The sequence below is a fragment of the Corvus moneduloides genome, chromosome 3 (assembly GCF_009650955.1).
Source record: "Corvus moneduloides isolate bCorMon1 chromosome 3, bCorMon1.pri, whole genome shotgun sequence".
In the NCBI taxonomy this organism is placed as follows: domain Eukaryota; kingdom Metazoa; phylum Chordata; class Aves; order Passeriformes; family Corvidae; genus Corvus; species Corvus moneduloides.
The window spans coordinates 9,427,942-9,454,594 of record NC_045478.1 but is presented as its reverse complement, the minus strand read 5'-3'; the positions used below and the strand labels follow the sequence as shown (position 1 = coordinate 9,454,594).

The window sequence follows — 26,653 nt, the reverse complement described above, 5'->3', positions numbered from 1 at the left end:
GTTAGAGTGTGCAGAGAGCTCTAGGCCAGTCAAACTCATCTCAGTTCACAGAAAGTTATAAAAAAAAAAAATCCCACTCAGAGTTGTACCCAAGAACATGAAACAACCATTAACGTACCAGCAATGTCTTTCAAGGATCAGTACTGGGCAATAATGTTCAATGTCTCCCCTGAACACCTGCACAAAGGACAGGAGCCACTCTCAGCAGGTTCATGCAAAATGTCAGGGGGAGGAAGACAAACCAACTGAAACACTGGAGGGCAAGGCTGCTATCCAAATGGACCCTGACAGGCTGGAAAGGTGGGAACTACATGAAAGCCAGGGGCAAATGGAAAGTCCTGCACCAAAAGTTCAGTAACCCAATGCAGCAACACAGGCTGGGGGCTCAAAAGCTAGGAAGTGGCTTTCCAAAAAAAGACATGAATGATTAACAAGCTGAAAAGAGTCAGTAGTGAATCCCTGCAACCATCAAGCCCAAGTGTGTACAAGGCTACACAAGGAGTAGCCTGCACGTCTTTGGACACGTTCATTTTCTGCCGCTTGGCATTGGAAAGACTGGACTACTCCATCCAGTGTTGGACTCCTCAAACAAGCAAGACATCAATATACTGGAGAAAGCCAACTAAAAGATATGTATGCTGAAGCATGTGATGTATGTCCAAAGGACAAGGAAAAACAGTCAAAACTTGCAGTGAAGGAAATTCCAATAACAAAGGTTTTCCCCACATGCACAATTAGAACTATTAAATAATGAAAGTTACCCAGAAAGGCAGACAACCTCCAACTGGACAATGCTTTCAGCAACCTGACCTGCTTTGATCTTTTTGAGAAAGGACCTGCATCTTAGGGATACATCTTGGGGATAACCTATAAAGTTGGATGTATGTAAATTCATGAGAGTGGACTAGATACACCATAAAGTGCCAATTGTAAGGATGCTGTTTATCAAAAACCACTGTAAATCAGGGGAGGTCTTGACGGTTAAGAAGAAAAGGTATTTAAAATCACAGCCATTTTCCATCAGAAAAGGCAAGAAGGAGCACCCAAGGCACTACAGGCTTATCTGGCTCAGCTGAGTCCACAGGTAAAATCACAGGAGCATGTACTGTGTAAGTTCCTCTAATCACATAAAGGAAAAGATGTTAATACAGAATAAGAGACCAGTCTGCCAACAGCAGATCATGCTCAAGCAACGCAATTGCCCTCAATGATAAAATACCTGGCTACAAAAATGAAAGAAAATACATAAATGTAAAGCACGCTGCCTTATTAAGAATTTTGGCACTATCTCCCACTGCATTCTCCTTCCTAGGCCAAGGAAATGCAGGCTGAATAAACTGACTTGCACAGTTTGAAAAGTAACTGAACAAGCTTAAATGATAACCAACTACTGTCTGCCAGCTATCAAGTAATCTTGAGTCAATACTGGAGCCTATAAAACTCAGCATTTTCATCAGAAACATACCTGCAACACTTAGCCCAGCTGTGTTCACCCCGCCAGGTCAAGAACACAGGGAAACTTGGAAGGGTCAAGCAAGCAACTAGGCTAGAGCCTTAGAGGAAAAGCTTTATGAACTGTGCTTTTTCAGTCTCCCATGCTGTAATCAGATAGCAACCTAGAGCCATCTGAAAGAGACCTGCAAAAGCAGCATAGCCAAACCTTTATCTGCAATGGAAGATGGTAAAAACAAGAGGCAAGCCACAAGTTGTGTCTCGACACTTAAAGGCATCACAAAAAAATTAGTTGCTAAGAAGGCAATGGAAGATCGCTAGGAAGGCAGCAGAACCTCTCCTGGAGGTTTTTAAGGCTCAGCTGGACAAAACAGTAATTTTGATCTCAAGAGAAAGATGGACTAAATTTTCTCCAGAGTCTTCCATAAATCAACAGTTTACAATTCCCTTGGCTCTAAAACAGCAGAAAAAAATAAAGCAGGAGGTATAACAAAGATCTCCAACAATTTTTCTAGTACCTTAGTAAATGCAGAATTTCATGAACACAGTACATGACAATAACTAAGTATTTAGGTCAGAGAAAATGAATCTAAACTAGACAAGTCCCCCAAAAATACAGGAAACTTAAGTAGATGTATTCTATCAATTAGCTGTACCAGCTTAAATAAAAAAAGAAACCCTGCTGTAATAGATAATTTTATGTGACTGAATTCAACACTACAATGCAAAAGAGTAACTGCAAAAATAGCAAGATTCCCTCAGCTGCCTTCTACACTAGGCTCTGACAACTTCTACAACATTATTCCCAGAGGAGAATCATCCAGACCTGACGTAAGCTCTTCAATTTGCAGACTGGAACTTAGATGCTCATAGCTAGGAACTAGAAAGGGACAGACTGACCGACCTGGTAAAAAAAACGGCAAAGAGGAACAAGAGAAGTGGAGATTACGCGATGTGAGAGATGAGGTACGACATGACACATGATGCCCAGATCTCATCAAAGATTTATCTGGACAAACTACAAACTATGGATGCCAGATTTTCTCAGGGAAAACAATAAACACAGGCCAAAGACTTTGCAAGCTGTTGTGACATCAGTCACAAATCTTGACCAATTCTGTGTAAGAAAAGCAGCAGCAGCAGCCAGTAGCACATAAAAATGAAACATTTCTTCATCGTATTTTCCAGTACAATTCTCTGTCAAAGTCATATACAAGTCCCTTTTACACTAGCTCTGAATTAATAAATAAAAACTGTTAGGCATTATTTGTAAAAATGAACAAAGCTAAAAATTAACACTATGGACGCATCAAACGAAGCAACAGTTATACAAAATAAAACTGCTTTCCTCTAAAACCAGTGAAGTAATTAGGAGGCCATGTTTTCAGTAATCACTTGATGACCTAGCAATAAGATGCCTTCAATTTGTTTTGTTCCTGTGTCATTCCCTCCATGCCCCTCCCTCAAGGAGTAAAACAGCTGGGAGAATTTCACTGATGACTGTACAAAAATATCAGTGAAACACATGGAAATGGGGCACAGTTTACTCATGTTTAGGGTTGTAACAATAAAAAGCTGAAGTACAGAATGAAAACTGGAATCACTCCTCAGTTCTGAGCCTTGTTCAGAGACAACGCATAGGGGGACAGTGCAAAGACCTAAGGAGGGAGAAACCCAGTTTTAAGATCTGGACCTACCTGCAAAACCTTTGTAACACCATAAAATTTGGATTTTATTACCATTAATAACCTTGTAGCAACAACCAAGAAAGTGCACACAGTCTCAGTGTTAGGGACACAGGGAAAATAACTTCTGGGTATCCATTTTGTACCGGCCAAGTGCTCCTTGTCATTGCCAAACATTTTAAAACAAATTTTTGAGATAGCTTTTCATCAAAACAGGACAGGACTCACAAATCAAAAAATTGTTGGTTTGGAAAGGTCCATTTGAGAACTCGAATCAGTAACAGATCCCCCACCAACCTTGTTCCAAAAAGGTGCTTTCCTCTGAAATGAATAATTCGAAGGAATTTTGGAGTTAGGGAATCAAGAAATCAGAAAACATTTTCAGATTCCACAATGATACATTGGTCTGGCACAAAATTATTCAACAGACAGGATGATCAAAACCCTGGGGAAATGGATTAGAAGGCCCACCATAACTTTTAACCAATCTTTATATGTCACTGCAAGTTTTAGCTTTGAGAATTTTGGCATGTACTAATGACTAAAAAAAAAAAAAAAAAATGGAACTCCTGTTAATTATCGTAATAGAACTACTACAGTACTCTTGCCCTTGACTTCCCCACTACTCTCAAGAGGGTGAAATAGCAAATTAAAGACTTCCACAGGGATCAGGCACAATGGCAACCTTTATGAAAGTAGACACACCTCTGAAAACGTCAACTGCTGGTCTACAGTACTCAACACTCAGCATGCAGATCTGATGTTTCACTGCAGTTCTGGCAACAACGCTCTAAGTTTGATGCCTGGTCTCTTTCTCCTTTGGCAATCACAGAGCTCAGTTTAACAAATGTCACAAAACCCCAGTTATGCTAGCCCAGTGCTCCAAGAGCAAAGTCCATGTCCTTTATTACCAGCAAGATCAAAGCTCCTCCATTTGCTGTTGCAGTTTAACACTTGGTTAGAAACACTGAGCGCTGGAGTCATAGCAAATGTAAAGGAAACCCTGAGAAAGCTACACTGGTGCGGCCAAGGTTCCCTGAGGCTTTACACAATACCAGCCAATACAAATGTACCCAAAAGAATAAAGACATGACATCCCAAAAGTGGGGTATGTTTTATCAAACGCATTTCAGGATACAGTGGAAGAGGTCCTACATATCACGTCCTGCCATTCTATTTAATCACACCGAGATGGTAACTTTCACTTTTTCAAAACAGCTAAAGGATCACAAACTCTTTGTGAACTGTTAAGAGCTACCAGCATGAAAATGACCTCAAAAGAGTTCAGGTTTTTTGTCTTGGTTTGTTTTTTCTTAAAGTGTCTTCATAAGCATAATTAAGGTAGGGAATCCCACAGATTACAAGAAAGTGGTAGCTATGCTCCCAGCAAATTCCCAATTTCCCAGTCAATATGCAGGCCTGATGATAAAGCTAAGAATGTCCATCACTGTTGCAGTGCTAGGTTTAGTTTAGCAAGCTGCAGCTTTCCCTGAGAGCTCAGTGGGGCTGCGTAGGGCAGGGCAACCATTCTGTCCTCCCGCAGTCCTTTTCGGACGGCCCCGCACTCTTGCTCTGGCCAGCTATCAGCTCTACAACACAGTGACGGCGAAGGAGGCGAGAAGGGTCCCTCCCCGAGGGGTTCAGAGGACCTTTAAAGGTTACATCTTGTCCCGGTGATCCCCAAAGGCAGAGAGACCTCATGGTCCGGGCACAGGGGGGTTTTCTCAGGGGCGATACATGGGTGGAGTTGGGGTACAGGAACTGATAGGGAGAACCCGAGGGAGTGGCCAGGACTAGGGACAGGGGAACATGGGAAGGAACAATAAGGGATCAGAAAACCAGTGGGTAAACAGATCACCACACATCACTTAAAATAAAATGAGCAAGAAAGTTGTTGCTCAAAGAAACAAATCCACTCGAGGAAGTAATGGTGGTTTCATTTGCATGAAAACAAATAGGTTGGCTTAATTTGGCATAATATGAAGCATTTTCAGAACAGAAAGTGGGATTTTGGGAAATCTTTTAGTCTCAAAGGAAAAAAAGTTCATTTGCACACAGTACTGAAATTTACTGGTGAAATGAAGTAATTTTCAAAGACAGCTTTCCCTCCCCATACTGCAATAAAGTACTGGACCCAGAAAAAAAAACTTGGGGCTTTTAAAATTGAAATCTCACAGAGGAATAAACAGAAGGTGGTAGGCATGAATAACATGTGGGTATAATAAATATACTTTATATTCTGAGACTAAACTGCAATGTTAGCAAAACCTCAGTAAAATAAAGATAGAGCATCTATGCGAAAGAACATAAAAAGCTGCTGCTGAAGTACAATGTCTACAGTGTAAGAAAGGTTTCCAGGGAAAAAAAAACTACGCCAGGTCTCTTCCAAAAAAATACGCCAGATGTCTTGACCAACAAATTTCAAAGACACACAAGACTCATGTCAAGAGAATCTTGTAAATAAACTTTCCCAGCTGCCCACTGCATTAGAAAGTCAAAGGGAGATAAATCAGTTTGGAATGGATAGCATGACAAAATTGTCACAAATACAGTAAAGTTTGCAAAGTATGCAATTTGTTTATTTGAATTATGGTGAACATCAGTATTTTTGGAGGCAGTGGGCAAAACTGAAAAGTAACACCATGATTACAGACTGGGTTAAAACTTGGCTGAAGTTAGAGGTGGGAATGTTATACTTCATGAACAAGAACCCATCATGCTTATGATACAGAGAGAAGAAACATCCATGGTCTCTAAACTTCAGCACAAATCACCACACAAACCAAAGCATTTTCAAAAGTGAACAGTTATGTGAATTATGGGGGAGAAGACATGGCCTTTCACAGGGTACTGCTTCAAAGGAGAGAGAGAAATAACAAAATATATTGCAAAACAAAAGCCGTGAAGGGACAGGTTATCAAGGACAGATGCACAAGAAGAAACTGAAAACAGTACTGAGAGAGAAAACATATATATGCAAATAAGTTTGCTTGAGGTCTAAGGGTTTGAAAAAAACCCACTTGCTCACTCAACAAAGATGATGCTTCTTTACCATTTGGCTCCTACTATCCACAGGGAAAATGAGAACTTTTCAAAAGAAAGAAAAAAAGGCCAAAAAAACTATTTGGCTCTTCAACCATACGTTCTACACTCTTTCTCCTACATCAAAAGAACTACAGGTCCCACATTTCTGTTAGACAGCTGTTTAAGTCACACAGGTAATCTGCCCAACATTCAATGAAACATAAAAATACAACAATTTAAAGTAATGGCAACCTACATATTCACTGAAACCACAGCTGCCAGAAGTTAAGCATTTGAAGAAATCCATCTTTCAGCAGCAATAATAACAGGCAAAAGCAGATAAAAGCAATTCTATTTCATCTTATGTTCAATAACTCCTTTTCTACCTCCTATTGGAATAAGATTCACTAGTTCATGGAGAGCACTATTCTTTCCTTTGTCTTGTCAAGTAGTGCAAAGTTCAAAGAGCATAATGAATACTAGGCAGAAGCAGATACCAAATTTAAAAAAAAAAGTCCACAAGTACAACTAGCACCACACTGCCCTTGATTTGGCTTCCCTCATCCTGTCCTGTGCTGTTCAGCATACATCTCCCTATGGAACTATCCCTTATTTCTTTGTTTCTTCCATGTTTCCATGTCAGTTATTCTCCTTTAACCTAAAATATGCTCCAAATTCAAAACACTTTCTTCTTCTTTTTTTATTATTTAAACTTGCATATGTTCTTACATCAACTGTTTATCCTCCTTCAGCTTAGCTCTCCAGCTGCTGCTGGTTTACTTGCTTTCTAACAAGGACATAAAAGAATGAGTCAAAATTCTATCTACTCGAAGTAGACCAACTTACTAGTCTCAGCTGCATTCTCCAGTAACCCCTCAACCTGTGCTTGCTGTTACCAACTCCTCCTTATGTTTCCTGCAGCAGTAGTACATTCTAGTACTCATCCACTCACCTAAACACGTTAGGAAGGCACCCCAAGCAGAGACATGAAAACAAACAGAAGCAGACTGTATGGAGCTCTGTGCAAAGTACAAAGAAAGTCAAATAGGAGAATCAATGAACAGGAGATATGAATAACACCAGGTAGCATTAGACCCCTTTCCGAGTCACTACAGCAATGTAATTGTCTGTACGGCTGATATGAGGCCTGGAGTCCGAGTCCTTCCCAGGAAGAAGCACTGGTTCTGCTCATCAGGAGGACAGGACAGGGAATTGAACAGCCAGGCTGGACACAGTGGTACAGGGGCCAGAAGGTTTCCCCAAGAACCAGTGCTGCAGGAAGGCCTGCATATGCCAGTGCTCTGACATACAGACTTACAGTTCTAGTCACAGGAGGATCCAAAGACAATTCACCACGCTGGGAAAACTGCAGCTTGTTCCTCACCACACCAGTAACCCCTGAAGTTACTCTATTACAGCACTTTGCACAAGGGCCCAGTTCCTCCCATCAAGATAACTCTGCTAAATCCTGATAACCCTTGACTGTGAAAGAATACATACAGGAACAAAGCCTGTGATCATCACAGGTTCAAATAAGAAACCAGTTATCATCTGATACTCACTCCCAACTGGTGTTACAATTTCCTTCAGGAGGTAAAATATGAGGAGTCAGACTTCTGCAAAAAGTTTGTATCACGAGTGTTTTGGGTTTTTTTAAAACCAAAGATTTGAGTAAAGAATTGGTCTAAACAAAGGACAACGGGAACAGAATCTAAACAGAAGCCGGAGATGAGACAGAAAAAGGAAAGAACCAAGCAAAACAGCATGGTAGCACCAGGAGGAAGCAAAGATAATGAGGAAAGAAACCAGGATAATGTTGAAAGAAACCCTGCCAAACTTGAAGTTGTAGCATCGCTGGTTAGATATTGTTCTGGTACATCAGGATTACCTAACATATGGTAACAAGGCACTGTCACACTACATGAGGTGGTTGTGCAACCCCAACGAGGTAAACAAGCAGTTTCATTTTCATTCATTTCACCACTGCCTAGTCAGGCTTGCATTCAGTGTGAAAACTTTGATTTGTTTCATGCTTAATTGTTCTTTAAGCACGTCTTTTTTCCTGTTATGAATATTCTTTTACCAGAATAATTTACTTCCCCCAGTATAACCTGTTTACAAGCCTCACAAGACACTTAAATGTCATCATTCAACATGTAAGCTGGAATCCGATGTTGTCAAACATTTCACGAGGAATTCAGTGCTACACAGTGGTTTGTCAGGAGCAGAAAAAACATAGTTATATTGCTAATAAGAGCATGCCTGATTTAAGTAAGTGAAAATTACCTGTTCTTCACATCCTGCAAACATATTTTCTGTACAAATGCATGCATAGCATGCTCTAAAGTTGAAACCTTGAAATTCTGATTCTAATACTCAGCAAAAATAACCTAGACATCATCCAAAATGGGGACCACCCCTTTTTCCAGACAAGGTGACCTCATTATAATAAACAACAAGAATGGAGAAGCTTTAGAGTAAATCTTGTCAAATTTACTGGTAAATTTTTTGGCTTGGCAGTCATATTGGAAATTTTGTTTTACCATTACCCATACACAATTTATTGCAATTGTCCTTGTGAATCCAACGAAGTAGATAAAGGGGTAATAATTCATCACTGTCTATTCTAATTTAAAAAGTAGGAAATACTACAAAGAAGTAGCAGAAAGTGTGTCAAAAACCAACAGAAGTTAGTGAGTTAGTGGATTTTTGACCCACAGAAATACTTGAGGCTGGATGCTTGGAAAACTAGAGCTACACATGGATCAAAGGCAAGGATGAGTCAATGGAGAAATCCACAGTGGATCTTTAAGACCTCAGCACAGCTGCTCCAGAAAGTTCCTGGACTACATTTTGTTGCAAGCTGAATGGATACTCACAGAGTGCGACTAGGTAAAGTAGAATCATACATGCTTGCCTTTTTCACAGGCATCTGCTTAGGGCACTGTCCAATATTCATAAAAAAATCACTGACTTTGACTGCTTTGATACAATCCTTGTAGTAATTCCATGATGGAAAGTATTAAGTCTTAGTGTTGTCGCTTACCCAGGTCTGTAAACGTGTGACCACTGCCCTCATTGACATCATAAGCAAGTGTCACAACGAAACAGGAAGCTGCAATAATCTCAATTAATAATTGAAGGCTTCTAGTCTCTGAGACACACAGAATACAGATTCATTTCCAGATGCTGAGATGGGCCCACATGGATGGACTCTCAGACCTTAACTGGTCATTCCAAGGTCCCAGAGGGCAAGGAGTATACAACACCTAAAAAAATAAGAGTCTGCATCATCCAAGCCATTCAAGGCTTTAATATTATAGTTAAGTTGCAAAAAAAGAAGCTGTTTCTTCATTTTTGCAACACAACAAAAACTTACCAGTAAGAAAGCTCTCAACAACTGTCATGCCTCAAACAGCCCTTATCTTAATTTCTTTCACCATACATTTCCATGCTAGCATTTACTTGCTTCCTGAACCTGCTGCTCATCCCGTCTGGCACAGGCATCTCTTCTCTTGTGTAGTAAATACAGGCTAGAAGGTGGGTGCTGACAGTGATGATGCCCTGGGACCAGCAGTGAGAGCAAACCTGACAGACAGAGGGTTCCTGAAGGAGGGTGTGAGCCTGCGGGTCTCTCTACTTCTCCAAACCAGTAGCTCCTCTACTAAAAGATGCTTTTTTCCACTTAAAAAAATCTCATCTCACGTCTAACTTCTAAGAATGTATAACCTTATTTTCATCTTTTCTTATTTATGTGCCCTTCAGGTCACAGACTTTTCCTTCCTTTCTTGTTTTATAACATGCCTCCAAAATAACAAGCGTCACTCAGCTCCGAGAGATGCTTCAAAGGAACAAGCGCTAACACACAGAAAAAACCACTACATATAGCATCACTTCAATCACTTCCTGGAAAAGGAGACACCACTTAGAACTCGTTTCATGAAGTCTCCTCCATGACAAAACAAGTCAAGAGAACACGTACGAAGAGCTTCTTTCTGCATGGGATGTGTTAGCCCATCCTCAACCGCACGCCTACAGATCACCAGCATTATTCGGCGGAACAAGTCTCTATATAGACCTGACACCCGACACAGCCGGGCTGGCGGCACCTCCCTGCTGGGCGAGGCTCCGGGTCAGCCCCGCACAGCGGCGGGGGGTGAGCGCCGGCGGGCTCGGGGCGGCTCTCGGACCCGGCACAGGGACAGGGGAGGCAGGGGAGGGCAGGGCAGGGCCGGGCCGGGCCGCTGCAGCACGTACCTTCCCCGTTCGCAGGCTCCCCGACACCCGGCACGGCGGCGGCCGGCGCTGTCTCTGCTGACACCGGGCGGAAGCAGCCGGCGAGGAGGGGCGGGAGCGGCCGGGCCGCTCCTTCCGCCGGGGCCGCGGAGCGCGCTGAGGGCGGGCCCGACCCGCCCCTTGCCGCCTGCGCCGCGAGGGCGGCGGCTGCGACCCCCCGGAGGGAGGGAACAGCCTTTCCTATCAAGCCTTTCCTTCCCAGCGCTGCCCTCCTTCCCAGCGCTGCCCTCCTTCCCAGCGCTGCCCACCTGGTGTCAGGTGCCCGCCCCCCGCTTGCGAATGGCAGGAGCAAGAGTGGAGATCACCCCGGGACGCGCCTCTTGGGGGTTTCCTTCTCCCTGTCATTCACGCTTTCTCAAAGCTGACAGTTTATTTGGGAATTCTGGCAAAGGAGAAAAAAAATAGGTAGTTTTGAAAGAGGAAAATGAGCTCGGGTTCCTAAAAAATGGCAGAGAAAGGGGTAGCGAAGTGCAGGCTTATCCTTCAACGTGTTTGAAGGCTAGAACCGTAGAATCACCAAGGTTGGATCATCTGGTCCAACCATCAGCCCAGTGCTGGTGCTGCAACCCCCAAACCACTAAACCACATCAACCCAGCAAGAGATCCAGATGCCCCTTAAACACCTCCAACGATGGTGACTCCACCACGTCCCTGGACAGCGTAATCCAATGCGTGACCACTCTTACAGTGATTTTTTTTTTTTTTTTCCTAGTATCTAGTCTGAATCTCCCCAGTCTGTTTAAGGCCATTTCCTCTTGTCCTCTCACTGTAGGCATGGTAGAAAAGACCGCCCACCTCCTCACTATCACCTCCTGTCAGGTGGTTTTAGAGAGCAACGAGGTCTCCTCCCCTGAGCCTTCTGGAGACTAAACAAGCCCAGCTCCCTTAGCCGTTCCTCACAGGGCATGTTTTCTGGACCTCTCATGAGCCTTGTTGCTTTTCATGAACATGCTCCAGCATGTCAATATCCTTTTTAAAATGAGGGGCCCAAAACTGAGCACAATACTTAAGGTGCAGCCTCACCATGGCCAAGTACAGGGGAATTATCACTTCCCTAGTCCTGCTGGCAACACTGTTCTTGATATGGCCCAAGATGCCATTGGCCTTCTTGGCCACCTGGGCATGCTCCTGGCTCATATTGAGCCAGCTGTCAACCAGCACCTGCAAAGATGTTTCCATTAGCTGCATCTAAATGAGGAAACTGGACCAGAGCACCTGGACTGTAGCAACACACTAAAGCACACACATCCCTCCCCCCTCCAAAAAATAATAAAAAAAGGTTTTGAGGATCAACTTGCAAAAGAACGCTGTCCAAGTAGCAATAGGACAGGAGGACATGGTCTTAAGATGTGCCACGGGAAGTTTAGGTTGGACATTAGGAAGAAATTCTTCACTGAAAGGGTGATTAGACTTTGGAATGGGCTGCCCAGGGCAGTGCAGGAGTCACCATTCCTGGAGGCATTTAAGGAAAGACTGGACATGACATTCAGTGCCATGGCCTAGTTGACTTGCTGCTGTTAGGTCATAGGTTGGACTCTGTGATCTCAGAGATCTTGTCCAACCTAATTGATTCTGTTATCCTGTGAAGATAAAAAAAGTAGCAGTAAATCCTTTCCCTAGGCACCAGGATCCTGACACATGGTCTGGATGCCTGCTAGGTAAGGTATGAAAGGGACGCAGGGAATATATAATGAAAAAACGAAACCCTATGCTTATCAAAGAGGAGCTGAGGGAGGTTTTCATGCCAAGATGCTGCTTTTTGGGTAGAAGTGTTGAAAGAGCTGTTTCCAGCTGAAGCCATGGTAGCAGGTAAAAAGAAATAAACTGAATAGTAGGAAATAGGCAAGATTGCATATTGTTTATTCAGGAGTTACACAGGGATTCGGGCATGAAGCAGCTGGACTGTGTAACCACATGCTACAGGAGGCCTTGGAGGACTGGCGAGTGCCGCCTGTAGCCAAAACCTGAGCAGCTTCAAAAGAGTCCCTAAGGCTGGAGTGCATGTTGATCAAATCAGTGGGAAGAATAACAAACACAAGAGGAAGTGAAATAGAAGTAGATATGATACACTTGAGAACCATGAGCATAATTTTCTGTGGAGGGACATGGTGCCTCAGAAATCTATGGGAGTCTTTGGAGGAGCCAAGTGACCTCATCTGCCACGGCAAGCCAGGTCAAAGAATCATAGAATCATAGAATATCCTGAGTTGGAAGGGACACATCAGGGTCATCAAGTCCAATTCCTAGCTCTGCACAGGACACCCCAAGAATCCCACCATGTGCCTGAGAGCATTGTCCAAACGCTCTTGAAGTGTGTCAGTCTTGGTGCTGTGACCACTGCCCTGGGGAGCCTGTTCCAGTGCCCTACCGTCCTCTGTGTGAAGAATCTTTTCCTAACATCTAACCTAAACCTCTCCTGACGCAGCTTCCTGCCATTCCCTCAGGTTCTGTCACTGGTCACGAGAGAAAGAAAGATTGGTGCCTGCCCCTTGGCTTCCCCTCGTGATGATGCTGAAGACTGCAATGAGGTCTCCCCTCAGTCTCTTCTCCAGGCTGAGCAAGCCAAGTGACCTCAGCTGCTCTCGTATGGCTTTCCCTGTAGACGCTTTACCATATTTGTAGCTCTCCTTTGGATACTTTCTAATACCTGTAGATCTTTTTATAATGTGATAGCCAAAACAGCCCCCAGCACTCGAGGTGAGGCTACAGCAGTTCAGAGCAGAGCTGGACAAGCCCCTCCCTTGCCTGGCTGGAAATGCTGTGCCCAGTGCACTACAGGGCATGGTTGTCCCTCCTTGTTTAGGCAAGATTCTCAGTAAAGGTTTTTAGAAGATTCAGCAGTCATGATTTATTGAGCCACTCAAGATTTGAGCCCCTCAAGATTTGACTCAAACTGCAATTTTTTTTAGTTGTCAATCAGTAGCTATAACTAGGCAGTTCTGATTAAGCAATTGCGTTGTGAACATTGCATGCTTGGCTAATCTGTTGTTTTAAGGAAAAGGGAAGACAATCCTATGATGAATGAGCTGTCTGGATGACAGCCACCAGGAGTGAAGTCAGCAGAACTGAGCAGTAACTGAGGGAGAGGTAATTCCAGCAGTGGGAAATTATGACCACCGACTCATTGATCACCTACCCCCAGCTTCACTGGAGGAAAGAACTGTGCATTTGGACTAATTACTGTGAGAAGCAAGAATTATAACTAGAAAATAGGGGGATTGAGTGCTAATTAATGAAAAAGTTGTGTAATGCTTTGTAATTGTTGGCTAAAACATATAAATCATATAAAGTGATACCACTTTTGGGGAGTCAGCCTTTTGTGGCTTAGCACCAAGCTCCCTACCTTGCACTAACTCGGAACAAATATTCAAATACTTTGCCTCGGTGTGTGAGTTGGTGGTGTGCACTGGTTAACAAGCTCAATGAGATAAAGATTACAACCTTCAGATGGGTGGATACTTGGTGGGAAAGGTAGGGTAGAAAAGAGAGGTTAGGAATTGATTACCATTTTTTTCAATGGATTGTGTAACAGGTAGGACTGAATGGAAGTTTGCATGAAGGTTCAACATGGGCATAAATACTCTGGAAAAAGGGGTGGACAGTGGAGCAGTAAAATCTGTTGTTCACATTGAGTTATTTAGGTTAAGAAAAATAATTGTCAGGTTGCTGAAGTACCTCTTGATTCCTATTGAAGAATAAAATGATGTTTGAGATAAACTTGAGTATTTAGATGGACTATAAAGCCTTGAACTTCCAAAATCAAGTAATATTTAGTAGCCATTGGGAAGTGAATGGCATAATTCTTACTCTGTGTGATGGGGATGTGTTCTCTGCTTAGGTGGGGTCTGCAGGTCTAGCAGTTCCTGCCTCTCAGAAAGGGTACCGTAAATATACAAAAGATACAGAAAATGTGACAAAATTTTTCACAGATTTGAAATTCCTCCACATAGCTAATAGAAAATAAAATGGAAGTTGGAAGACAACTTGAAAAAGTAGCTTGGGAAGACGAGGACAGCGGTTTGTGAAATCAAGTGAATGGACAGTGATTTCTCATTGTAATTTCTAATGCAAACCTTTGGAAAACAAATTAAGCTAATAGGCAGCAGTTTCAAAATGAAAACTATTTTAAGTAGTCTTAAATTTCATTGGAAATGTCACAGATTCCTAAAATTTCACAGGAATTTGCAAAAAGATAAGGCAGATTTATGGAAAGAAAATCTCTCAGGGACTGTTAAACATGAGAATACTTCTTCAAGGCTTGGAAGCTCCGAGAGTTGTCACTCTGCTGGAGTGTGTACCAGGGAAGTAGCTCAATGTGCTTGCACTTTCCTTGGCAAAACTGTTGGATGCTGTCAAAGGCAGAATGGACTCTTGGCCTGATCTGATACAGTTTTCATGTTCCTATTTGCAACTAACATTGCTTTTTTCTGAGATTCGCATCAAATCCTGCAGGTCATTTCTTATTGCAGAACTCAGTTTGTCTAATGTGCGACGAATATGTAAGAGATCCACCTAGGTACTTGACGTACTGTTGATCAGAGTACATTTTATTAAACTGCTTATAAAATTGGATTGTCAGCAGCAGGTTAGCTCGTGTGTGATATTAAAATAATGAACTCATGTATTTATTTTGATATGACCTGGAGTTGGTAAAGTTACTGTAGTGAAGTCACAAAAAACTCTTTCACTTTGTAGAAGAGGCGCTTTGCCCTGGCCTGTGGGAAAGGGGTATCTTTAAGTAGGAAAATATTGTCATTCCACATCTCCTTGGAAAAAACTGAACTTGACATAGTGTTGATTGTCTCATTGTGCCCTGCTGTGTGAGTACATGCAGACCTTGTGCCTTTGAGCTTTGTTCCTATCATAAATGGCAACAATAACATTTTAGTAGGTATTCCTGTATTACAAGACTAAAAAAGCCAACTGCAAGGTTTTGGAATCGGAAGTTGGTTGGCGGTTGTATATTTTATGTATCATATATATAGTATTGCTCTCATATGCTTCTTTTTTAAAATATATAAAGCCACAGTACAGCAAACACAAAACTTTGAGCATGTGAATTATCTAACATAGAGCAATGGTCACAGAGTTTCTGGATATGCATAGGGTTGCTTAAACAAACAACATCCTGGAAAACAGTGATATTAAAGTGGCTCACATGCATAAAAATTTTGCTGGATCATAGGGTTGCTTAAACAAACGACATCCTGGAAAACAGGGATATTAAAGTGGCTCACATGCATAAAAATTTTGCTGGATCAGGATGGAATACAATAAATACATTTAAGGGCTCGTTTAATTCAGGGATAGGGAAAAAATGAAATTTATGTTATGAAAGCTTGGGGTAGTGCTTTATAAGTCAGATTTTCATGAGTATTTGGCATTACTTCCCTGGTTACGTTTTTACTGCTACATAAAACAGGACCAGTGTGTGTCCTTCAGTGCTGAACCACTGGTTGTTCAGATTGGTCAAGCATTCCCCTGTTCTGGGTCTGTGAATGCTCTGATGAACAGTTCTGGGTGCAGTCCAGGGCACGGACTTGCACCAGAAGCCATGCTCAGTAGTCAGGATGAAAAAGCTTGCACCAAACATGATGTTCTCTACCTTGCATGGTCTTCCAGAGCCATCCTCGCAGCCTTTGTCCTCTCACCCAGCACATACTGTCATGCTGCATCCAGCCCACATTTTGGAAATGGAAAAGTCACCTTGGAGGGCTGCAGTAGAGTCTTTGTATTTTTCAGGCACTTATAAATGAAAAAATCCCTACATAATTTAACAGTATTGTCTAATGGTCACAGTGGTACCACCCAGCTCCAAAAGGAGAGCTGGGCCAAGTACTAACAAAGTGTAGATGTGGCCAGGCCGTGCCCCTTGGCTGGCTAAGGGTTCCTGGTGCTACTTCATTTAACTGCTGGGGCAGGGCTTCTGAAAAGGGCCAAGTAGGAACATTTTATATAGCTGGGTACCAGGCAGGGCTTGAGGAATATTGGTGCTGAAACAAATAAGCCTGGAATATTTTTGCTGGCCTCAAATGAGAGGCACAATGGCATTCAAACATGTTTGAGAAATTAGTTGGTAGTATCTCCAAGCACCAAATAAATCTGCAGGAGATAGGTTCTTCTGGCCAGAGCCCTGGAGGCCATCTGCTGCAGACTTGTTTAGTAATGTAAATAACACAATAATTGCTATGACCTATGTATTTAAGGCTATTTTCATGGTTCAGTTTAAAATGCTTAATCCAAAGAAAGCACAATTAAAGTCCAATCCAAATAGAAAATGCCCTTTACATGTCAACAGTTATAGGATAGCAAGTCCTGTCGAGGAACAGATGGAAGTGTCTTTGTTAGTGTTGCCCCACAGATGAGTGGAAATTAGTTTTAAGGCAGCCGAGAATGAAAGAAAGTGCATATATGTGGAAACTAACATACAGAATTTGCTGAAACTGCGTAAATACATGAAAAAAGTTGCTGGTAAAACTTCCTGAAGAGACATTTGGTTCTTGAAAGTACCCACTAGTGTAAAATGTGTTTGTAGCTAGCTGTTAATGCAGCTGTATGTACTGGAACAACTCACACGGCAACTGCCTCGTATTTAATAGCTGCAAACTGTAATACAAAATAAAACATTGAATTTCAAGAAAAGAAATTCCACTTACAAGTACATTTGAGAACTAGTCAAATAATTTGTTGTTTCTTTTTTCTCTTGCCTTCTCCTGTTGCTATCTAAAACTGACCATCAAAACTGTTAGTCGTGAATCACAGCACTGTTTGGCTAAGAATCTTCATCAGAGATTTTCTGGTGTTTCAGAGGGTGCAGGCTTCATCTCAGGTACAGAACTTAGTCTCTTGTAAAAAGTCAGCTCTAGCCCTAAGTTTTGCCTAAGCAACATGGATCACATTTTTGCTTAGCCTTTGCAGAATATTAAATTTTATTCTGAAGTGGTATTTTTGATTACTTGTATATGGTCTCCCTTGAAGCATTCACAGACCCATATGTGGAGTTCAAGGGAAACAATGAAATACAAACCACTACGAAGTGCTGGATTTTCCAAACACCTTTCTACATTTTTTCCTTCTTGTTAGTGATGAGACCAACTACTTTCCCCTTGAGGTCAATATGCAGCAAAAACCTGCTGTGGTAATATTTTGGTTTCAGTCCCAATGCAGATAGTAAATTAAAATGATTTCTGCTCAGCCATTTTAAATACATCAAATTGTTCTCTTTTACAACAGCTTTTGCATAAGTTTAGCTACATTAAATCCCCTAAAATGTCATGTGTGTTTTGTCTGTGTCTTTGATAATAATGCAATATTCTTTATACTCCAAAACTGTGTTGTTGATGAAGTAAAATCTGTGGCTGAATTTTAATTTAGTGATGTATGATAATTTTAATTTAATTTATGTCAGTGTTACATGAAAGAAAGTTTTAATGTTTTTGAACTCTTTTTCTCCTTTCCCTGCCACCATTATATTGGTGTCATACTTTATAGGGTCGAGTAGGTGACTTTGATTTTCTATTCCCTTGTTTAATTTTGGAAAGAGATGTAGTTCCAAAACAAACACGAGGTTTAGACATAAAAAATGAAAGAGAGGTCAACCCATCTGCTTCTGAGTCTAGCACAAGTGGTGAATGGAGTACATGGACAAGTGTATCTACATAGTTATAATTTCACTCTAGAAGTTAAACATAGGACAGACAAACCAAGATGTTATTTTTCTGCTTTTTCATCTGCCCTTTTAAACTATGCTTACAGATTCACAGACTCACAGGAAGGATAACATAGGAAGGGACTCTGGAGATTTTCCAGATCAATTCCCCTGCTCAAAGCACGGTCAGCTGCAGCAAGTTGCTCAGAGTTCTGTAACCATTTGAGTTTGAATCTTCCCCAGGGATGGAGACTCCACAAGTTTTCTGGGCAACCTCTTCCAGTGTTTGACCAGTCTCACTGTAAGAAAGTTGGTTTGGGGTATTTTAATTTTTAATTTTATTTTCTATATTTCTGTTTATGCCCACTTCCTCTTGTCATCTGACTGGCTCCAGATTCTTTACTCCCCTACATCAGGCATCTTTAGTCCCCTAAACATTGTTGGGAGCTCCCTGAGATTTCTCCAGGTTGAACAGTCCCAGCTCTCTAAGCCTTCTCTTGCTTCTACACCTCTGTCATCTTTGTGGCCTTTTGCTAGACTTGCCCATGTAAGTCCATGTCTCTCTTGCATTGACTGGATACAGCACTCCAGATGAGGCCTCACCACTGCTGAGTGGAAGAAAAGGATCACTGCTGTCAGCCTCCTAGCAATGCTTCTCCTGCTACAGCCCCAGGATACTGTTGGCCTTCTTTGTTGCAAGGACTCATTACTGGCTTACAGTAAAACTGTTGTCCACCAGGACCCTCAGGTCCTTCTCTCCAGAGCTGTTTTCCAGCTAATTGGTCCCCAGCCTGCTTGGGTGTGTGGGATTATTACTTTTCCTGGTACAGTGCTTCATACTTTCCTTTGTGGAACTGTGTGATGTTCCTCTATGCCCATCTCTGCAAACCACTGAGGTTCCTCCCCATGGCAGCACCTCCACCCCACTCCTCCCAGTTTTGTTGAGGGTCCGTCCTGTTGTCCAGGTCCTGAATGCAGAGATTAGATTGTACTGGTCCCACTATCGACCCCTGGGTGCGCTGTTACTGAGTGGCCTTCAACTGAATTTAGGGCCACTGATTACAGCCCTTCGAACCCAGCAGTTGTTGATATTTTGCCATGGTTTCTGGCAGTTTCCCAATTTGCAACACATCAGATTTTCTTACATTTTCAGTGAAAGTGCCTATAATGGCTCATCTGTTATTCTCTGATAAATTCTTCTGCCTCTTCATTGTACTTATGTTTCTGAATTCACAGGACATCATTTTCCCCTGCACAGAAGAAGGGAACCTCATTCTGGCTTATATTTTCAATCAGTTGGCAGTAGTGGAGAAGCTTTTCCTGCATGCCTCTCTCCAGAATGCTGGGTGGGTACAGACTGCGCAGAGAGTCTCCATCTATCTTTCTTTAACATTACTCCACTTTTTTTCTCTGCAGGCTTCTAAAAGATGGCAGACTTTTCTTCTGGATTATAGACAGACACATCCCTCTAGTTTCTACTGCTTTTATCATTCAGGTCCAAGGCAGGTGCAATTACTACATAATTTGGGGAAAGGGTGAGGAGGAGGCCAGAGATTGGGGTCTTTGTTGCTCTCGAATACTTACCTGTTTAAAAATATAAAAATATATCAATGATACAAATATTAGACTGTGGCTAGCTGGCACATGACAAAAAACCAAGAGGGTAGATTACATTTAAGGACAAAATTATTGATGAGCTTGGTGAAACACTGGAACAAGTTGCTGAAAGGGGTGTTGAATGCCTCATTCCTGGAAGCATTCTAGGTCAGGTTGATGGGGCTCTGAGCAACCTGATCTAGTTGAAAGTGTCCCTGCACATTGCAGGGGGGCTGGACTAGACGACCTTTAAAGGTCCTTTCAACCCACACTACTCTAGAATTCAGTGATTTTATGACTGACAACAAACTCCTGTTAAGTTACAAGATATATTGAAATAATAAACCCGAACAATTCAGTTTCAGAAATACTCTGTAATGTTGTATGGCTGTTTTCCATTATAGTCTAGGGGAACCTATTGTTTTGGTTGTTTGGGTTTCTTGAGCTTTCCTTTGCAGGATTTACATTTCAAGTAGTTGTTGTTTTGAGTACAATTATTTTTGAATAGCACAAAGGTGGGATTAGGCTGTTACTGCAGCTACTGAGCTCGGCTGTTTCGCTGTTGTGGCCAGTTTTGCTGTTCCCTCTATTCAGAAAGCCATTGGAAACTGGATTCAGTTTTTAATGCTTACACGTAGCAATCCAGTGCTATTTGACATGTTCTTGTGCACCTAAGGCATTGCTAGGGGTCTGGCACAGGGGAGACAGGACCTATTAGGCACTTTCTAGTCTGCCAGCTGATGTCTGAACATCTCTGGACACAGCGACATCCCCTAGGACATCTTGGCTGGGACTTTCAGGTGTTCGTGCAACCGAATCCTATCCTGGCAGGCAGCCATCACTGAGTGAAGTCCAGTGAGCAGCACCACCTTACCAATTGTATTTTAAAAGCCTCTAAAATTAGCAACATTTCCAAATTTACCAATACATTCATTGTTACTGTGCCTGAAAGAGGGCAGAAGAAACATGTATGTGTACCAATACCTCTACATGTGGCATGTGATTACACATGCAGTGGTTGGCGGGAAGACTATAAAAAGGTCTTTAATAAAATTATGCATTACCCAGATGCAAAATAAAAAAGAGTATTTAACTAAGAAAACAATTCCATTTGCAAGCAAGGAAGCACGCATGCTTACAGAAGAATACATTTGCTGTATTTTTAGAAATTCTTAACAGCCTATGTTACAAAGGTGACATTCTTGCCCTGAGTTTTAAAGTGTTAACTGGCCTCAGCATAAATGTGCATTAAAGCTGCTCTTGTTACACACGAACTGGACCTGGGGGCATTGTACTCATGTAAGTGCCGAACTTTCTCCACTAATTCCTGGGCAGGAGCCCTGTAATCCTCTGGGAAGGTGTTTTGACAGTCCTTTTCATTGCTGAAAGCAGTGCTGAAAGGAATTTCCTGCCTTAGATTTCAGAGGTCTATTGGAATTGCTTTACTGGGGAGACTGACTCTTCAGCAGGCAGGAGGGAGGTGGCTACAGTAGGGCAAGGCTTGCTCCATAAAACTTGGCCTCGCTATGCCTTCCAAGAAAAAGAATGGAAATTGGTCACTTTTTCTTCAGACTCAGAAGTCATCAGCTTGAGATCCCATAGCATTTTTGAACCTTCTCCCCTTCCTTTCTATTTCTCTTGTGCTGTCTGTATAATTTAAGTAGAACAAGTGGGTTCAAGAATTTGCTATCAGCTTTTTCTAGGTCATATTTCTGAAGACCTCACAAGCATCACACTGCCATTTGCCAAAAAATTAACATATGGTAAAGTGAAATTCCAGCATATGGCTGGAAGAAATCCGAGTGCAATATGTAAATAATCAGACTTTCAGCTTCTGCCCTTTACTAAAGGTGTTTCCTTTGTTACAATCAGTTCTTTATTATTTGAATATCTCATGCCATTCTTTTAATTACCAAATTCTCCTCCATCCCTAGTGTCTTCCTTTCTCAAATAAAATATGTTTTGCTAAAACATACTGGGTTCAACATTTTAATTTTTTTCACAGTGCTTCAAATTAAATAAACTTGGAGTATCTCTTTATTTTAAATCTTACATTGCTAAAAATGTCGAAGGAAGTTAGGATAAAAAGTAACACTTCTTTTGACTGCTGAAATTCAAATTCAACTAAATATAAACATTTTTTTTCTCCTTGAGACTGAGATCATAAGCAGACAGCCAAATCTTTCCCAACTTCAACTGTCTAAATCTAGTTACAGATTTATTTTAAGCACATAATGCCATTGCTGATGAATCTTTTATATGTTTATCTTCACAATATCCTTGTGAATGCAGGAATTGCTGTTGTCTGTCCTCAGAAAACAAACGCATCAGTTGCATTAGGTACTAAAATTATAAAAATCTAGCCTGACTAGAATGAGATTTTCATGTATAGATGGCTTCTTGCATGAGTTTTCAGAGATGTATTTGAATTATTTGTGAAAATCAAAATTCTATAAAATTCATAGATTAAAAAGCAGTCTCTGAATTCACATTGTTATAAAGTAGTCAGTTTTTTCATCCAAAGCTGTACAATGGTGTGAAACAATTCTTTTCTGCTAGCACTGAAGGAAAGTTCTCAGAATAAAGTTTTCCCTGGTTTGGGGGACATATTCCTGTGAACCTGAGAAGGGAAGCCTCTCTTCCCAAGCGACCATGTTCTCTGGGTACTAAATATGAGTCTTGCTTGGCTACTACTGTCTCTGATTTCTTTTCCTACTTGTCTGGCAGATGATGAGCCCCTGCGAATCAGCCATCTGCAGTCCCTCCTTTGATCAGTTTGAACCCCTGTGCTGCCAAGTATCAGTTGCAGGAGCAAATGGGTGTTATTTGCATGGGTTTTGTTGCAGCTCACAGATAGTGAGCAAGTTTTGAATCACCGCCATAAGACTCCCATTACTTATGCTAAAATTGCTCACTTTGGATGCTGGGGACATAAATTAGCAAAATAAGGTTTCAGATGGTTTGGGGGAGTCTTCTGTTTCAGAGGTTGCCTTTTCTTTCTCTGCTTTTTAGAAAAAATTAATTAAACTTTAGTATTCTGGGTACATTTTTTTAAAGTATAGTCTATGTTTATATTATTTGTCTAATGCTATTTGTATGGAGTGGCCACCACCTGCATTTAATTTATCTTGTGACAGGTCTTTCCTGCCTTGATCTAAAATTCTTCAGAACATAGGAGAAATGACTATTTTCTGCTTGGACTTTACTGGCTAGCTCCAGTTTGATTGTTGTGGGCCTCTTCGAGCCTGAACAGATAACATACATCCAGCACACAGGTTTTTAACTAATTACTAATGTTCTTAAAGCACTTTGAAGAGCAAAAGAACAATACATGTGTTAATTATTATTAAGAACTTAGCTTTGAACATGTTCTGATATGAAGAATGTTTAGTGAGTCTTCACCAAATTGTAGCATTATAAATGTATTTGATTAAGAGGTCATTAAGACATTAAAAGGCATCATTACTAATCTATACATGATCTAAGCTTGGCAAACCTCTGTAATCCAGACTCATTATATTAATATGAGTGCCTTTCCGGCCAAAAAAGTGCTGAGATTTTGCATGGTAGCGTTTCCATTTATCAACGGTATTACAGATGAAATAAAAACTCTGATTTTTGGAAAATCTCCCTTTCTAGTCCCATTACTTTTTCCTGGGCTTGATATGGTGCAGTTGTTGTTTCTGGCATTAATGCCTCTTAGGTTCAGTGTTGCATACATTATTTGAGTTGAGTAGTCTTATACATTAAGTGCAAGAGATCTTCAGCAGGCTCTGTCCAGGGGTTTCTTGGATGTGCATCAGTGGATTTTGTGGGAGAAAAAAATCTTTCTGGTAAATAAGATTTATACATGTTCTTTGATAATGTGTTTTAGAGAAACTGTTAATTTTTCTAAATTACCAATTGTGATGTGTAGCACAATAAATAGGCTGTTGAAAATCATGGTGATTTTCTTTAAAGCATGTATGATAAAAAAACAGACTAAGTGATGAACTTCCAGAATGAAAAATCCTCAAAGAAATCTGTTAAGAAAAATCCAAGAAACCCAGTGGGCTGCCTTTTCAGTTTTCCTGCAAGATTTTATCTGTCATTTATAAGTGCACAGTTGTTTCTTAATTAGAGCTTTTCTGCTTTGAAAACTAAAAGCGTGGCCAGCCATTGACATGTGAAGTCAGTGTTCTTATTGCAGTGTATTTCTCTAAAATGTGACAAAAAAAAAAAAAGAAATCTTTTCTTAAAACGTGAAAGCAATTTTTCAAAATAAATTTGAGGGTTCAAAATGTGAACATTTGTCTTTTCTGGGATAATTTGATGTACTATAAGAAAGTGTTAATAAATTTTTAAAAACATGTTAAATCAATCTAAGGATAAATGTGATGATTTAATATAATGACTGAGATCCACAAACCCTGTTTTGCATGTAATTGCAATATTGTAATGGTACAGTGCAATCATCATGTCAGTATTCTTGCTTATAAATTCTGAAGTATTTCACCAAAACCATCAACTGTGGCCAATGTATTTACTTTACTGTAAAATTCATTTTATTCAGAAGAATGCAGAAGATTTTTTAAAGTCTTGAGCTTGCAAATGCTCACATATCAGGTCATTTAATGCTTATTTAATATAGTGAAGTGCATAGATATGCAGCACTGGAATTTGCAAAGTTTCTAAATGTCTAGTTCTATGTATATAGTTAAAAATTAGGGATTTTACCCCTGACTTCCTGTAAGCTTTCTGTAATATAATTCTGGTCAATATGATGGTTTGGAAAATACTTTCTTTCCAGTTATGGAAATTTACACTTAATATTAGATGCCAAGTCAAAACTCCATTTGGGATTTAGATTCAGATTCAGATGCAAGCATCAAAATTGAGTTGTCTACAGTACAGTCTAGGAATTACCCAGAGAAGTGAACAAACTATATGGCCTTGATCCAGTTGTCCACACTTAAGTATCTGCTGCCACCTGAGATGCCCCTGGGCTGTTGAGACAACTGCTTCTGATGCAGATGTGATGGAGGATCTGTGAGAGCTCCTTGCCCTGCTGGGCATGTGGCAGTGGTGAAGAGTCCTGCATGTAGGAAAATATATTTGAGGTCCTCAGGAGAGCATGTCATGATGATACCATTTAGACTGTGACGTTAGACTGTTATATTGGAAGCTATGAAATTCCACTGTTTCTCCAGGAGAATAACGGGGCTATCAGCCACAGAATTCTCTATTTGCGCTACAGTTTTGCAATGTAAAAAAGAAAATCCACTAGAGACTCCAGTGGCACCAGCCAAGTGAGTTTAGTCCTATTTGCAAAGGTGACAGAACACTTTTAGGTTGAGGGTTTTGTCATTGTTATACAGTGCCCTACTAGAGATTGTTGTGTGGTTTCCAAACAAGCTGACAGGCCTGTACAGCACAGCCCTTTTGAAAACTGATATCCAGTTAAAGTCTTGTGACTTTAGCTGGACATGTTTTGACAAATATTCTTGAAAAAGGAAGAGTTAACAACCAAAAAAGGTACATATTGTCTGAAAAATGTTATGCTACAGGAATACTAGTGATGCCTGCAAAATAGAAACTGGGAAATGGAATATTCTTTTTATTTTACTTTCCTCTTTGTAAATAATATTAAGTGCTCTGTGCAAATATGACCAAAATAATATCCTTTAATATTACTAGAGCTGGTTTATGATGCAATGTTAACATTTTCTACCAGAACTTAAAAGCTTTGTACAGAAGACCTGCCTAGTATCAATAAGTTGAATATATAAGACCTGCACTTTTTCATCACAAACTGACTGACTCCTTTATTCCAATCAGATCTGTTGAGTCATAGTTCAGCATTACAGAGCACACTCTTAAGTTGAGTATCAGATAGCAGACTAATACGCTGCAGATTACATTAATCTTACTTGTTATCTTTTCCTCTCTACCCTTTCTTTCCTAATTTTTGTGGTTTTGATTCTATGTTTGTTTTCACTGTTCCATAAGAAAGATTGTCTTTACAGGACACAAACTATAATTATATATAGGCATGCCTCCTATATCTCATTTACTTATGACTGGTGTTTGAACTCTTAATTTCTTTGCTGGATTATATACACTCTGTAAAGAATAGTTTAAACCCCCCTCCCCCCCAACCTTAACTGATTTATAAGCTTTTGTGCTTATCAGAAGAAAGCTTGAGAGCACTTGGCTATGATATTAAACATGTAGTTATGGTTGAATAAAGACTTCCTCAGTTGGCACACACTTAGATTTTAATATCTTAAGACCCTATGCATCAACCCGTGGAGCAGCAGCAATGCCTTTTGTATAGAAGTTTCACAGTTTCACAGTTAAGGTATGTACCTAAAAAATAGGGTTGGGACTGAAAAGCTATCTCATAGTCTAAGGAAGTTTGCTAACCATGAAACAGTCTGTCAGCTGAAGAGAGGAAAAAAGCAGTAAGATGGTTAATACCTTACCTCTGTTGTTGAAGTTAAGATATTGTGTATCTACGAATGAGAAAGTAATGGTGTCTGCAAGGAGAGGAAGCACCAGGAACCCTGATTTTGAAGTTTACTCAGATTTCACTGCTAACAGTATGGAAACTGGTTTTACATTATCCAGTGACTAAGATAACAACCCCAGTGTCAGCATCTCTTATCCCAGCAGAGTGCTCTTTTCTCTTTGCATTTGGGTTTCCTTATCAATCTTTCTTGTTAGAGTGGCTTCAGTTTTTAAGATGACCAAATGTTCTACTGCTGTAGCTTTTGAAAGACAGCCTTCCACATCCTAGATGGGTAGGCATCAGCAGCGAAGAGTCAGGTTTCATAGTCATCAACTCACAGTGCAGCTGAGGTTGTCAGAAATGTCTGGAGGTTCCTTAGTCCAATCCACCTGCTCAAACTAGGGTCGGTTAGAGACACTTGCACAGAGTTGTGTGTCCAGCAGGATTTTGAACATCTCCCAG

General features: G+C 40.9%; 1 protein-coding gene across 2 annotated transcripts in view; it reads right to left on the bottom strand.

Moving 5' to 3' along the window:
- LDAH (lipid droplet associated hydrolase) overlaps nucleotides 1-10,542 on the bottom strand; it is a 112,512-nt gene extending 101,970 nt beyond the window's left edge. Inside the window, exon 1 of one of the 2 annotated variants that reach the window (XM_032104053.1) lies at nucleotides 10,419-10,542. The gene's annotated coding sequence lies outside the window, so the exon portion shown is untranslated. The remainder of the gene's footprint in view (nucleotides 1-10,418) is intronic. The other variant, XM_032104052.1, reaches the window with a different exon arrangement.
- Nucleotides 10,543-26,653: the final 16,111 nt, after the last annotated feature.